The sequence below is a fragment of the Gossypium hirsutum genome, chromosome A02 (genome assembly GCF_007990345.1).
Source record: "Gossypium hirsutum isolate 1008001.06 chromosome A02, Gossypium_hirsutum_v2.1, whole genome shotgun sequence".
In the NCBI taxonomy this organism is placed as follows: Eukaryota; Viridiplantae; Streptophyta; class Magnoliopsida; order Malvales; family Malvaceae; genus Gossypium; species Gossypium hirsutum.
In genome coordinates, this window is record NC_053425.1 from 26,407 (window position 1) to 39,218 (window position 12,812).

Below are 12,812 nucleotides of genomic sequence, written 5' to 3' on the forward strand. Positions count from 1 at the left end.
GAGAACAAAATAATAATAAAGGGCCCATCTGACTAACTAAATGAAGGCCCAAAATCAGTCCAGAACATGGGGTACAACCTAAGCTCAAAGCCAGACATTTCATTACATAGGATCGTAATGGAATAAGCCCGTAATATGGCATTCCATTGAACCAAACATGAGTTCAAGGTGGGCCCACGGAATAGGGTTGAAATGGCATAGCCATTACATTGAACCAAACATGGCCTGAATAAAACCCAAAGCAAGGCAACAAAATAATAATAAAAGGGCCCATCAGACTAACTAAATGAAGGCCCAAAACCAGTCCAATACATGACATGCAACCTAAGCTCAATAACCCAGTAACCAAAACCTAAGAAGTCCACATCCCCAAACACTCAAACGAAAGCCCAAACACACTAGCCCAACCGTAAATCTTAAGCCTCAAACCCTCAGAACCCAAAAACGGATATCCTAGAATGGGATATACCAAGGACGGGTTATCCTTCATTAGTATATCCCAACGCCGGGATATCCCTGGAATGGGATATCCGTGGAGTGGGATATCCCTAGAGTGGGATACACAATTACTTCCAGTAAATAAACAATTACCATTAAAAGAACTCTAGAATAAACACAAAATAGACAAGTAAAAGAACTTCAAACCCAACCTAAACAATAATTATGCGCATTGTAAATTCCGGAAAGTCCACCGATACGGATATTGCCAAACTTCACAAACCCAGCAAACCCCAAGAAGTATATATTAGGTGCTGCCCATCCCCCATAATACCTAAAGTTCACACATTTCCCATCCTCCTTCGCCCCCGACTCCATTCTTACACTATGCTGATGCTAGTCGCCCAAAACGAAGCGAAAAGGGTACAGGTTGCCGATATGCTTCACTGGATTTTGGAAATTCTAAGTCAAATAGATTCCTGAGGATGGGCCACCCCAAGAGTAAAAGCTTTTATTTGAATCGTATTACTCTTTGTTTCAAATAATTTTACAAAAATAAATTAATTAGGCCTGTTTTTCCATGCTTTTGTTTTGCTTAGGGCCTGTTTCGTTTTTGGGCCTATCTTTTTAGTCATGATGGTTTTATGTGTTTGCACATAATAATAGCCCAAAAAACCCTAAACCAACGCTGGATATACTTGGAATGGGATATACCCGAGACGGGATATCCCTTGCAAGGATATCCTTAAGCTCGTATATCCTTGGAATAGGATATCCCTGCGTGGAATAAGTATGACAGGTATTCCGGTCCAGAAGCATAAAAAAACTGAACCGGACACTAAATCAACTGAACGGGGCAGTCACAATTCTGAACCGGGACGGGATACAAGGGGATATCCTCGGAATAGCTTATACCAAGCGGGATATGACAAAGATATTCGCGAGGTGGAATAAGAAGGAAAATCTAATACAACAGGACGATTAAAATAAATCTGCCCCGAATTCAAGCTAAGCCCATTAACCCCCATCCCCAACAATATTCTGCTGAGTAAGAAATAAAAAGATCGATCTGACACGAACTCGCCTAAAATAAATGTAGAAAGGCAAAGACAAAATCAGCTTTATGATATATTATATTTATCGGAGTGTTCTGTATTATATATTTAAAATAAATAGGTAAACCCGAAACAATTGTTGGCTTTGTTTGAAGCCCTCCATTCATTAGTTTAACAGCTTATTAACGTGAAAGCTTCAAAACTTGGTTATTCGATGTGATTTCTCCAAAACTCCTGAAGAGGTGTTTTCCTGAACTGGAATAATCCTAAACTGGCCTATCACATGCCGACAATTGTTTCAAGCAAATTTGGAAAGATAAGAGTCTGAGGATTACGGGGAGAACCTACACAATGTGAGAAAATTTTAATAATTAAAAAGGAAATCGAGCAAAAACAAATTGCAGAAGTCATGAATATTCTAGTAGCAAATCTAAATAACAAAGAATGCATTCGCTAACCAACAATTAATTGAGCTAAAAGAAGATAAAAAACGAAGGATAGTTTTTTGTAACGACTGTGACAGTAATATCGAGATGCCCTAATCATGATAGTGATAAGTAGCATAAATATGCAAACATATATGGTGAGTTTCTTAAATCCAAAAGATAGAACCATTAATGGAGATACTTTTAGCACCTCAAAGAAGGAAAAGCATCAAAATATCACCGTATTATTTACTAGAAAAAGTAGCGTTTGAAACTGAATCAGAGGGCTTGTGAGGTGGAGCTGTTTGAGAAAATTCACAAGGTTTGGCTCTTCTGTTTTCCATCCTGCTCTTAACCCATTGACGACAATCTTGCATGTCGAGCTGTGTTCTCCTACATATTCCAACAGCAGTTGTCCGCTCACTAGTTCTTGTAGAGTAATAGTGCTTGCAAAAATAGAAAATTGAACATTTTCAAATAAAATATTAGTCCATCCCACCCAAAAAGAAAGAAGGAGCGAGATAAGTGTCATGGTCAAAACAAAAATGTCATATATACACACACCCAAATTCTGCACATCAGAAGGTCAAAGGAAAGACAGAATGCCATTCTTCATCATAATGAACCTCATAAGGTCCTGGATCAGATTCAATATCAACAATCTAAAAGATCAGAGAAAGACAGAATTCATTTATTAGCTTCCAGCAAAGACCAAAAGAATGAACCTATATGAAATGGTCAAAACTTATGATACATACCTGCAAGAACTTGAGCCCTGGAAGGCATTAATCGAGTGCAAGAAATTTGGTCACTTGAGCACCCTCTTCATGTTCAACAAGAGCGGTGAATTTACAGTGCAAGTGAGCTGAAAACCAATATGATGGCTAGAGTTTTTCGAGCAGCTGAGCAACAGGCTTGCTTCCAAGAGTTCCTTGCTGGATCTAGGAAATAAGTTTCAACCAACAAGCAACCAGAAATGGTCAACAAGAGTTCCTTTTCTTCATATGTTCTAGCTTGGGATTTTGATAGTTGCTTGACCATTTCAGCTTTGAAAAGGGGGTGACTTACAATTCCCACAAATAATTGTAAATCAAAATCCCCAAGCTAGAACATATGAAGAAAAGGGGGTGACTTACAATTCCCATAAATAATTGGAAGCTTCATGATTTCCACCAATAAAAATGGTGGGAACTGGGGCAACCTCCTCACCTGAATAGTATATCCAGAATGACTTCATCTCCCTATATTTTGGAGGCACATTGAGGCTATCCATATCTCTTTCATTCCTGACTGCCTAAGCTGCAAAGGAAAAAAAAAATTAAGTTCATATAAAAAATGAGTATTTGGAAAGTGACAAATTTTCATATAAAAACAGCAAATTGAAGGGAGAAAGTGAGAGTGTGAGAGAGAGTATTTTTGATGTATTTAATGGTCTCATAGACCTTGTCGAGATCACCATGCATGCACCCTTCGAGATCTCCATGTTGCGAGTATTTTGGACACAATATTGTGGTAGGGTTTGAGAAAAACTGAAAACCTTGGGTTTTTTTCTTAATGACTTTATTCACCATTTTAGCCTTCTAAATTTCTATATATTTCTTTAACATTTTTGTTACTTAAATTTTTATTCACATTTTGGTACTTAATTATCAATTTTGGTATCTAACCACTAACATCTATGGTTTCCAAAAAGGAATGAAACAGTGATTCTCTAAAGGTGAAAGCAAAAACCATGACAAAAACAAACAGAAAATAGAAGTAAAAAAGAAGCATACATATTAAACTAAAAACAGAGATGAAAAGGCAAAGACAGGATTTATAAAGCAGAAAAAAAAATCATAAAAATACCCACTGACATACAAGTAAAAAAGCATCAACCAATAAGCAAAACCTATTCATTTAAAAGATTACAACTCAATTTCCCTTCATGTAAGGCTAAGTAACACAGATGAATATAATTCTATCTTTAACCAAAATCAGAGTATTTTCACCACATGGATATATCAATAATCAACTTCCCATTCAGCTGATATACAGAGATACCATGGGTCTACCTAAAACTTCCAATCAAAATCCATTTGCAAATCGTACCCAACAGAACTCAGACAATCCCAACTATTTTAAAGAAAATATACCCAATACTTACTGACAAATGCAAGCACCTAGCAGTATGAAAAAGAAAACATATATGCATAAACGAATCATGACAACCTCCACCGTAAATGATCATGAAGCCCAAATCGACAAAAACATTTGCAATTAGCAAATCGGTTGAAATTCTCCAATTCTTATCAATATCAACACGCATCCCAATTAGATTATTATTATTTTTTTAAAACTAAAGTACAGACTTTTGGAGAAAACTAAGAAACAGAATGTCACAACTCACAAGGAATTAAAATGACGTGTTATTACCATACAGAAAAACTACCAAATAAACTCTACAAGCGTCACAACTCCCACCGGGTTCCTAGAACTAAAATCAAGCCAACACAGATACAGTAAACAATTTACATACGGATGCCTTTTGTCTAGGCAATTAGTATTCTGCTAAGCAAAGATTTAAAAGAAATAGATAATAACACAAAAGCTATAATATTAAACAGAGGGAAACAAACAATCAAAAAATAAAGAACAACATATAGTAGACGATAAACAAACAAAAATGAAGAACAAGATCGACATCTATAGATCTGAAAGACGGAACAAAACAGTATTTCTAAAGCTGAAAACCAAAAACCCTAAGAAAAATCCACTGAAATACAAGTAAAAAAGCATGGAGCTGAAACTAAAAAAGAGATTGATACCTGAAATGAGTCTCCGTTGAAGCAGCGAATTTCAAAAATCACAAAAATCAGAAATGCCAGAGAAAACTTAGGGTTTCTCTTTCACGAAAACTCTCTTCCTACTCTAGCGTGTGTTTTTTTGGCCTGTGGATACCCAAAGCTAAAAAAGAATGACAGGAAAAAGTTGAAAAGAGACCGAGAGTGAGAGAGAATCTTCGAAGAAATGGAGGGCAATGGACTGGATAGATATATTTGAGGATTTAAATTTCGAATGATGGAAAGGAAGCTGGCTTGATCGGAGGTAAGACGCTGGAAAGTGTGTGGAGGAAGCGGCAGCGCTTTGTTAGAAAGGTGAATAAAGGAGGAAGAGAGAAAAAGAAGAAAAATTAGAAAAAAGGGGAAAAGAGGAGAGAATCAAGGGAGAACCGAACGTGAGAGAGATGAACGAAGAAAGAGTTTTTATATTATTTATTTTGAAAACGGTTTGAATTTTATTTTATTTTTTGAAAAAATATCGGACTGGATATTATTAAAATAACTAAATAAATAGTATATACACAAAACTGAATAAAACCCAAAGTAAGAGAACAAAATAATAATAAAAGGGCCCATCTGACTAACTAAATGAAGGCCCAAAACCAGTCCAATACATTGGGTACAACCTACGCTCAACAACCCAGTAACCAAAACTTAAGCGGTCCACAGCCCCAAACACTAAAACGAAAGCCCAAAAACACCAGCCCAACCGTAAACCTTAAGCCTCAAACCAAAGCCCCAAGCCTCAAACCCTTAGACCCCAACCGGGATACAACTTGAGTAGGATATCCCAAAACGGGATATCCTTTGAATAGGATATCCCTGGAAGGAATAACTACGACAGGTATCCCGGTTCAAACACCTAAAAAATCTGAACCGGTTACCAAAAATCCTGAACCGGAACGGTATATGATGCGTATATTCTTGGAATAGTTTATCCTGGAATGGGATATCCTCAGCAGAATAAAAATCAATATTAACTAGAACAAAACACTAGAAAAATCTGCTCCCACGGAAGCTAATCCAATATCACAGTACTTAGTAAAACGTCATCGTGAGAATATCTAACGTCAAATTCTCTGAAAATATTTAAAAACTCAGTATGATTTTATTAGTTTTTTCTTAAATATAATGTTTTTACTTGTTGAAAAGGGGAAAATCAAGAGAATAAAAGGGAAAGAAACAAGAAAATGTTTCCATTTATTTTCTGCTAATCAGTTAGGGTTTTAGGGTAAATACTTGTATAGTTGATAGAAACATATCTTCGCTATAAAATATCATAAATAGAACTGAAAGATTTGTAAGAAAATGTCCTTAAATACAGAGGGAAACAAACAATCGAAAAAAATAGAACACATACCAAGCGATAAACTATCAAAAAAAATGAGGACATCACAAGATTTAAAAAGACAAATATAAGCAGTGTTTCATAAGGCTGAACACCAAAACGAATAGCAAAAACACAAGGAAAAAACTAAAAAAGAAGCATAAATCTGAAAACTAAAACAGAGATGAAAACTTGTTCTAAAGATGAAAACCACAATACCCACAGAAATAAGAGAACATAAGCATAGGTCTGAAACTAAAAAAGACGTGAATAAAAACTGAAGACAAAAAATGAAGGATAGTGTTTCGTAACGACTGTGACAGTAATATCGAGATGCCTCACCATTATAGTGATAAATGGTATAAATATGCAAACATATATGGTGAGTTTCTTAAATCCAACAGATAGAACCATTAATGGAGATACTATTAGCACCACAAACAAGGAAAAGCATCAAAATATCACCATATTATTTACCAATTACCAGAAAAAGTGGTGTTTGAAACTGAATCAGAGGGTTTGTGAGGTGGAGCTGTTTGAGAAAATTCACAAGGTTTGGCTCCTCTGTCTTCCATCCTGCTCTTAACCCATTGGCGACAATCTTGCATGTCGAGCTGTGTTCTCCTACATACTAGAACAGCAGTTATCGGCTCACTAGTTCTTGTAGAGTAATAGTACTCGCAAAAATAGAAAATTGCACATTTCCAAATAAAACATTAGTCCACCCCACCCAAGAGAGAGAGATAGTGAGATGAGTGGCATGGTCAAAACAAAAAAGTCATATATACACACACCCAAAGTCTCCACGGCAGAAGGTCAAAGGAAAGACACAGTTCAATTTTCGTGTTATTGCCAGCCATTCTTCATTGTACTGAACCTCATACGGTCCTAGATCAGATCAACATCAACAATCTAAAAGATCAGAGAAAGCCAAATTCATTTATTAGCTTCCAGCAAAGACCAAAAGAAAGAACCTAAATGAAATGCTCAGAACATATGACAGATACCTGCAAGAACTTGCGCCCTGGAAGGCTTTTATCGAGTGCAAGAAGTTTTGTCACTCAACCACCCTCTTCATGTTCAACTACAGCGGTGAATTTGCAGTGCAAGTGAGCTGAAAACCAATACGATGGTTTCAGTTTTTTGAGCAGCTGAGCAGCAGGTTTGCTTCCAAGAGTTCCTTGCTGGATCTAGGGAATATGTTTCAACCAACAAGCAACCAGGAATGGTCAACGAGAAAACTGAATAAGCTTGATATGAAGATTTTCATTTTGTCACATATATGCATTTACACCAATTGAATATAATTACCTCATCTTAGAAATGTTTTTTGTAGCGAACAAGTTGTTGCCAGTTCCCATAATCAGTGATGCTGAGCGGCCAATCGAGTGAAAGGAAAATATCAATCAGTTCCTCTAGCTGCATGAGCTTGTGAACATCGTACTCCCGGACATGATACACAGACCTGATAGTATTGTCATTATAAGATGGCCTTTCATGGTGTCCTGCTCAAGGAAAAGCTAATTCATTTCAGTTTCAAAGCTTCGACTCTCCACCCTAAAAGAGAATTAATATAACATATTTCACACTCGCTTGCAGTAAATAAACAATCACCATTAAAAGAACTCCAGAATAAACATAGAATAGACAGGTAAAAGAACTTCATACCCAACCTAAACAACAATTACGCACATTGTAAATTCCGGAAAGTCCACCGATACGGATATTGCCAAACTTCACAACCCCAGCAAACCCCAAGAAGTATATATTAGGTGCTGCCCATCCCCCATAATAGCTGAAGTTCACACATTTCAGTTGCAGAAGGTAAAAGGCCTTTTCATCAAAGAATCAAAATTCCCAAGCTAGGACATATGAAGAAAAGGGGGTGACTAACAATTCCCATAAATAATTGGAAGCTTCATGATTTCCACCGATAAAAATGGTGGGAACTGGGGCAACCTCTTGACCCGAACAGTATTTCCAGACTGACTTCATCTCCCTATATTTTGGGGGCACATTAAGGCTATCCATATCTTTTTCATTCCTGACTGCCTAAGTTGCAAAAGAAAAAAAAAATAAGTTGAAGGGAGAAAATTGAAGGGAGAAAGTGACAAAAATTTCGTATAATAACAACAAATTGAAGGGAGAAAGTGAGAGTGTAAGAGAAAGAACCTGGAAATCACCACAACAGAGGAGGTCGATTTTGATGTTGCGAGTGTTTTCGATGTATTTAATGGTGTCGTAGACCTTGTCGAGATCTCCATGCATGCACCCTTCCACTGCTATCTTCATTGTTTTGAATTGGACACAATACTGTGGAAGGGTTTGGGAAAAAATTAAAACCTTAGGTTTTTTTCTTAATGACTGTATTCTCTAAAGGTAAAAACAAAAAACCATGACAAAAACACACTGAAAATAGAAGTAAAAAGAAGCATATATCTGAAAATAAAACAGGAATGAAAAGGGCGATGGCAGGATTAACAATAAAAGAGCCATGGACGGATGGAAAGACAGGAGACTAGAGACCGAAAGAAAATATCTATTATTTTAAAAAAATGGAGATGAATGAGACGAAATGAGCCAATCTTTTCAAAAATTTCAATACCATAAGCGGTTTCAACTTCTATTTATTATAGATTTTGCACCTGCAAAAGAGATAGAAAGGAATCCATGAATGTATACAAAAGGCAAGAAAGATACTAACAAAAAACAGTTATTTATGGACAGGAAGAGTACTACATATCCCAAGGACAGATCGATTAAACTAATTATTGTAGAGTTTCACAGGGAATTATTTAATTAAAGTCATTCATAAATACCGATTTACCGATGGTTGACTTAACAATTGGGATACTGGTTTTTTATAAAACATGGCTTATAAGTGTTCCCCTTAAATACTCCCCTCAAACCTCATAACAAGAGGGGACCAATCTATCTACTACCACTTACAACTCTCGGCCCATCGAGTGAACTGCCTCGAACCTTCTTGCCACATTCTATTGGATCAACAAAACCCTCAGTTTAACAAAGTTTAGGTTTTTTTAAAATATTTTTTATTTTATCTTTTACAGCACTAAAGAGATCTACTTGAACAACAGTTTTTTATAAAACATCTAGGCCAAACAAATCCTAAGCATCCAATTTCAAAAAGAACATGTCAGTTGATCCAATATTTCAAGGAGAGAGCAGCAAAATACCAAAAGCTTTTTTGAAGAAACACAATTATTGGTTAAGCAGATGCTTTAAATCAAATTGCTTCTGGGAACTGGGACCAATTCAGAGCAGTAATATAAATAACATCAGGCATGATTCTCTACTTACATACTCCAGACCTCCTAAGCTGGGAAATGCCAAAACACCATTGCCAAGTCTGATAGAAAATAACCAATAGAGAACTGTACAAGAGAATGATTAGGAAAAAACAATAAGAAATATGTTTCAAGTTAACCATAAACAAATAATACCAAGAATGTTACAGGCAAAGTTGAAAGGAAAAGAAAGTCATCATGATCAAAGTGTAGCAAATTGTAAAGCAGCATTGAACATAGTTTGCAAGCCACATACCATTAAATTATAGAAATTGGTAGTCCAAATACTAGTGCATCTTATAGACTAATTTGAATTCCCAAGGCTATGTTAATCAAAGGAAAAGAATAAACCCAGACAATCAATTCACATATTGATTTTCCTTTTTCAATGTTGTCATAGTGTAAAAATGTTGAGGGTTAAATTCTCCAATTCTTATCAATATCAACAAGCATCCCAATTAGATTATTAATATTTTTTTGAAACTAAAGTACAGACTTTATGAGAAAACTAAGAAACAGAATGTCACAACTCACAACGAATTAAAAAGACATGTTAGTACCATCCAGAAAAACTACCAAATAAACTCTACATGCGTCAAAACTCCCACCGGGTTCCTAGAACTAAAATCAAGCCAACACGGATGCAGTAAACAATTTACATACGGATGCTTTTTGTTTAGGCAATTAGTATTCTGCTAAGCAAAGATTTAAAAGAAATAGAAAATAACACAAAAGCTATAATATTAAACAGAGGGAAACAAACAATCCAAAAATAAAGCACATATAGTAGTCGATAAACAAATAAAAAGAAGAACAAGACCGACATCTATAGATCTATAGATCTAAGTTTTATCTTATTGGTGAAACCAGAGAAGGATTTAAATGTTGCAGCTGCTTGCCTCACAGACGCTGATTCTTGAGGATGCTGCCAGGCCCACTCAAACTGCAGGCATCAACCCATCAGAAAACATTTATATATTAGTAATAAGCCATGAGTCAGAACAGTAAGTGGAAGTATTACATATAATAAAATCAATTAGCTCAGAAAATTTTAAATTTTGAAAGCATTCTTCACCAATCAAGAATGTCTCTTCGAGTGTCAAAAAGCTGCCTTTTCAGCATTTAAAAAAAATCCGGCATTCTCTATCTCTTGTTGCCTTATGGCTCAATTTAACATACACATTTATATGTAGCACTTCATCAACTAAGCATGGACAACATAAGACAATTAAATTTCACAATAAAGTAGATAAGAACCCAAAAAATCCCCTAAACTAAAGGTTTCCTGCCATAGCCAAATATCATCTAGAGTGAGAAGATATTCATCTGCAGTCGCTGGAATAAGTTAACCAAATACCATAAGAATAAAAAAGATGATACAAATGCATGAAAACTCAAGGTAGAATATAGCTGTTGAGCCCAACAAAATTCCTTGTTACAACAAGCAAGCTAGGATCCTGAGCGCATGTATACAAGAAAATCACAAGCGCTAAATGATGAGACTTCTGAGACAGACCAAGTCATAGTCATATAAATGGCATTTCAAGCATAACCTGCCAGTTTTCTACTAAGCCCAAAAGGTGATGCAACAGATTCGAATACAACCATGTTATAGACTACATATAAAATATAAAATATATATTATATATATGACCTGAAGAGCAGATACATTGGTTGGAAAATCATATATGCACATAACCATTTCCCACGGCCTTCGGCTCTTTGTCCTCCAAGCACCCCTCCCTAGTTCCCCATTGTGCTGTCTTATTTGACGCAGTGGGTTCACAGTAAATCTGCAATTGGGCAACACTGCCGTTAGATAAATAGTTCAAACTGCAAACTGTTTGGTCAGCTTGAATTTTTTACTAGAGAACCTCATATCAAAGGAAAACAACTGCAAGCTGATATTATTTAAATGACTTATTAAGCCACATAGATAGTAGCATCAATTTGTTCATGGTAAGTGGTAACGAATCAAACATGAACCAGAAAAAAACTACACGGAAAATTTGAAGGGAAAAAAGCGAAATTTGAATTTAAAGATCATAACCAAGTAAACATCGAGTTAAAATTGAATTTACTCAGATAAACCTCAAAGGGTGTAAATACGAACCTAATAAAAGCCTTGGAACATGTCACGTACCATTCAAAACACTCGAGTGAGAAATACAGAATCATAAAGCTGAACCTTAAGAGGTAAAATTGGAAAAGATATCTTGCCAAAAAAGAAAATATCAATCTTTGACAGCAAAAAAAAGAAGCATTAGCATCCATAATGTTGAGATAAGAAAGAAACACGGTGAGGATGAGGCAAAATATTAATATAGGAAGAGAACAGTAGAATCAGACCCGATATAGGTGTGGCCTTTATGACGAGGGCTGAAAGAGGTTAGCAGATAGCAAGCGAAGAACCCTTTTCCCGGCTTGCCCTTACTTTCATTTCCCGGTTCTCTTATTTGTTCCTGATTTTCAACTTCAAGATCCCGGCATTTGAAGTCTTCTGTTCGTGACTTCCTCTGCTTGACATAGGCCTTGAGGGATTTCGAGTCTCCTTTCTCGCTCCTCTTTCTCGCTTCATTGCCACCTGGGGCAATTTTCCCCCTTCTAATCTCTCTCCAGTTCACTCACAGCACAGCAAATGGACTTGAACTTGGATGTAGTGGAAGTTAATTCGTAAAATTTAAGACAATTAATTTGAGGAAATCGATTAAACAAGAGTAGGGTAACATTGCATTTTACCCCTTTAATTAATCTTTGAGATAGTTGATGGGAACACCAAAAATAAAGTTTTTATGCTTAAAAGTATATAAATCGTACAAGAATGTTTAAATTTTGAAGTTATAGTTCAGATTGTGAGATGGGCACATATGTTGACCAGAGATCCACAGCCCAAAACACTGAAACAAAAGCCCAAAAATACCAGCCCAAACCTAAGCCCAGGCCCCAAGCCTCAAATCCCTAAAACCCAAACCCGGATATCGCAGAATGGGATATACCAAAACCGGGATATCCTTCAATAGGATAGACCCAAGCCAATGGGATATCCTTGGCTGGAATAAATACGACAGGTAACCCGGTCCAAACACATAAAAAATCTGAACCGGATGCCAAAACAGCTGAACGGGGGACTAAAAATACTGAACCAAGATGGGATATGATGGGAATATTCTTGGAATAGCTTATCCCGCAACGGGATTTAACAGGGATATCCCTGCGGCAGAATAAGAATGAAATAAACCCACTGCTTATTGTTATGCACGCTTTGATTACGGTAATTGTTACGCACGCTTTGATCACAAATCTTTGTGCGCAAGTCAAGAGTCATCCACATCGCAGTAGATATGTTTTATGATGCAAGTAATAACCATATAACATTAAGATTATATCTATACATTTTCAATCACTTCGATATTTTCCAAATGCATAGAACCTAAAAA

At 36.2% G+C, this 12,812-nt stretch overlaps 1 long non-coding RNA gene and 1 pseudogene across 2 annotated transcripts; both read right to left on the reverse strand.

Moving 5' to 3' along the window:
- Positions 1-1,546: 1,546 nt before the first annotated feature.
- LOC107935993 (lariat debranching enzyme-like) lies at positions 1,547-12,178 on the reverse strand (annotated as a pseudogene).
- Positions 1,946-5,621, reverse strand: LOC121203391 (uncharacterized). 2 transcript variants are annotated; one of them, XR_005909191.1, is made up of 5 exons: positions 4,726-5,215; positions 3,128-3,217; positions 2,677-2,859; positions 2,483-2,580; positions 1,946-2,364 (listed from the first exon to the last, which is right to left on the reverse strand). It is a non-coding gene; the product is annotated as an uncharacterized lncRNA (long non-coding RNA). The 2 variants fall into 2 exon arrangements; XR_005909192.1 differs by having other exon boundaries at positions 1,946-2,311; positions 2,677-3,217; positions 4,726-5,621.
- Positions 12,179-12,812: the final 634 nt, after the last annotated feature.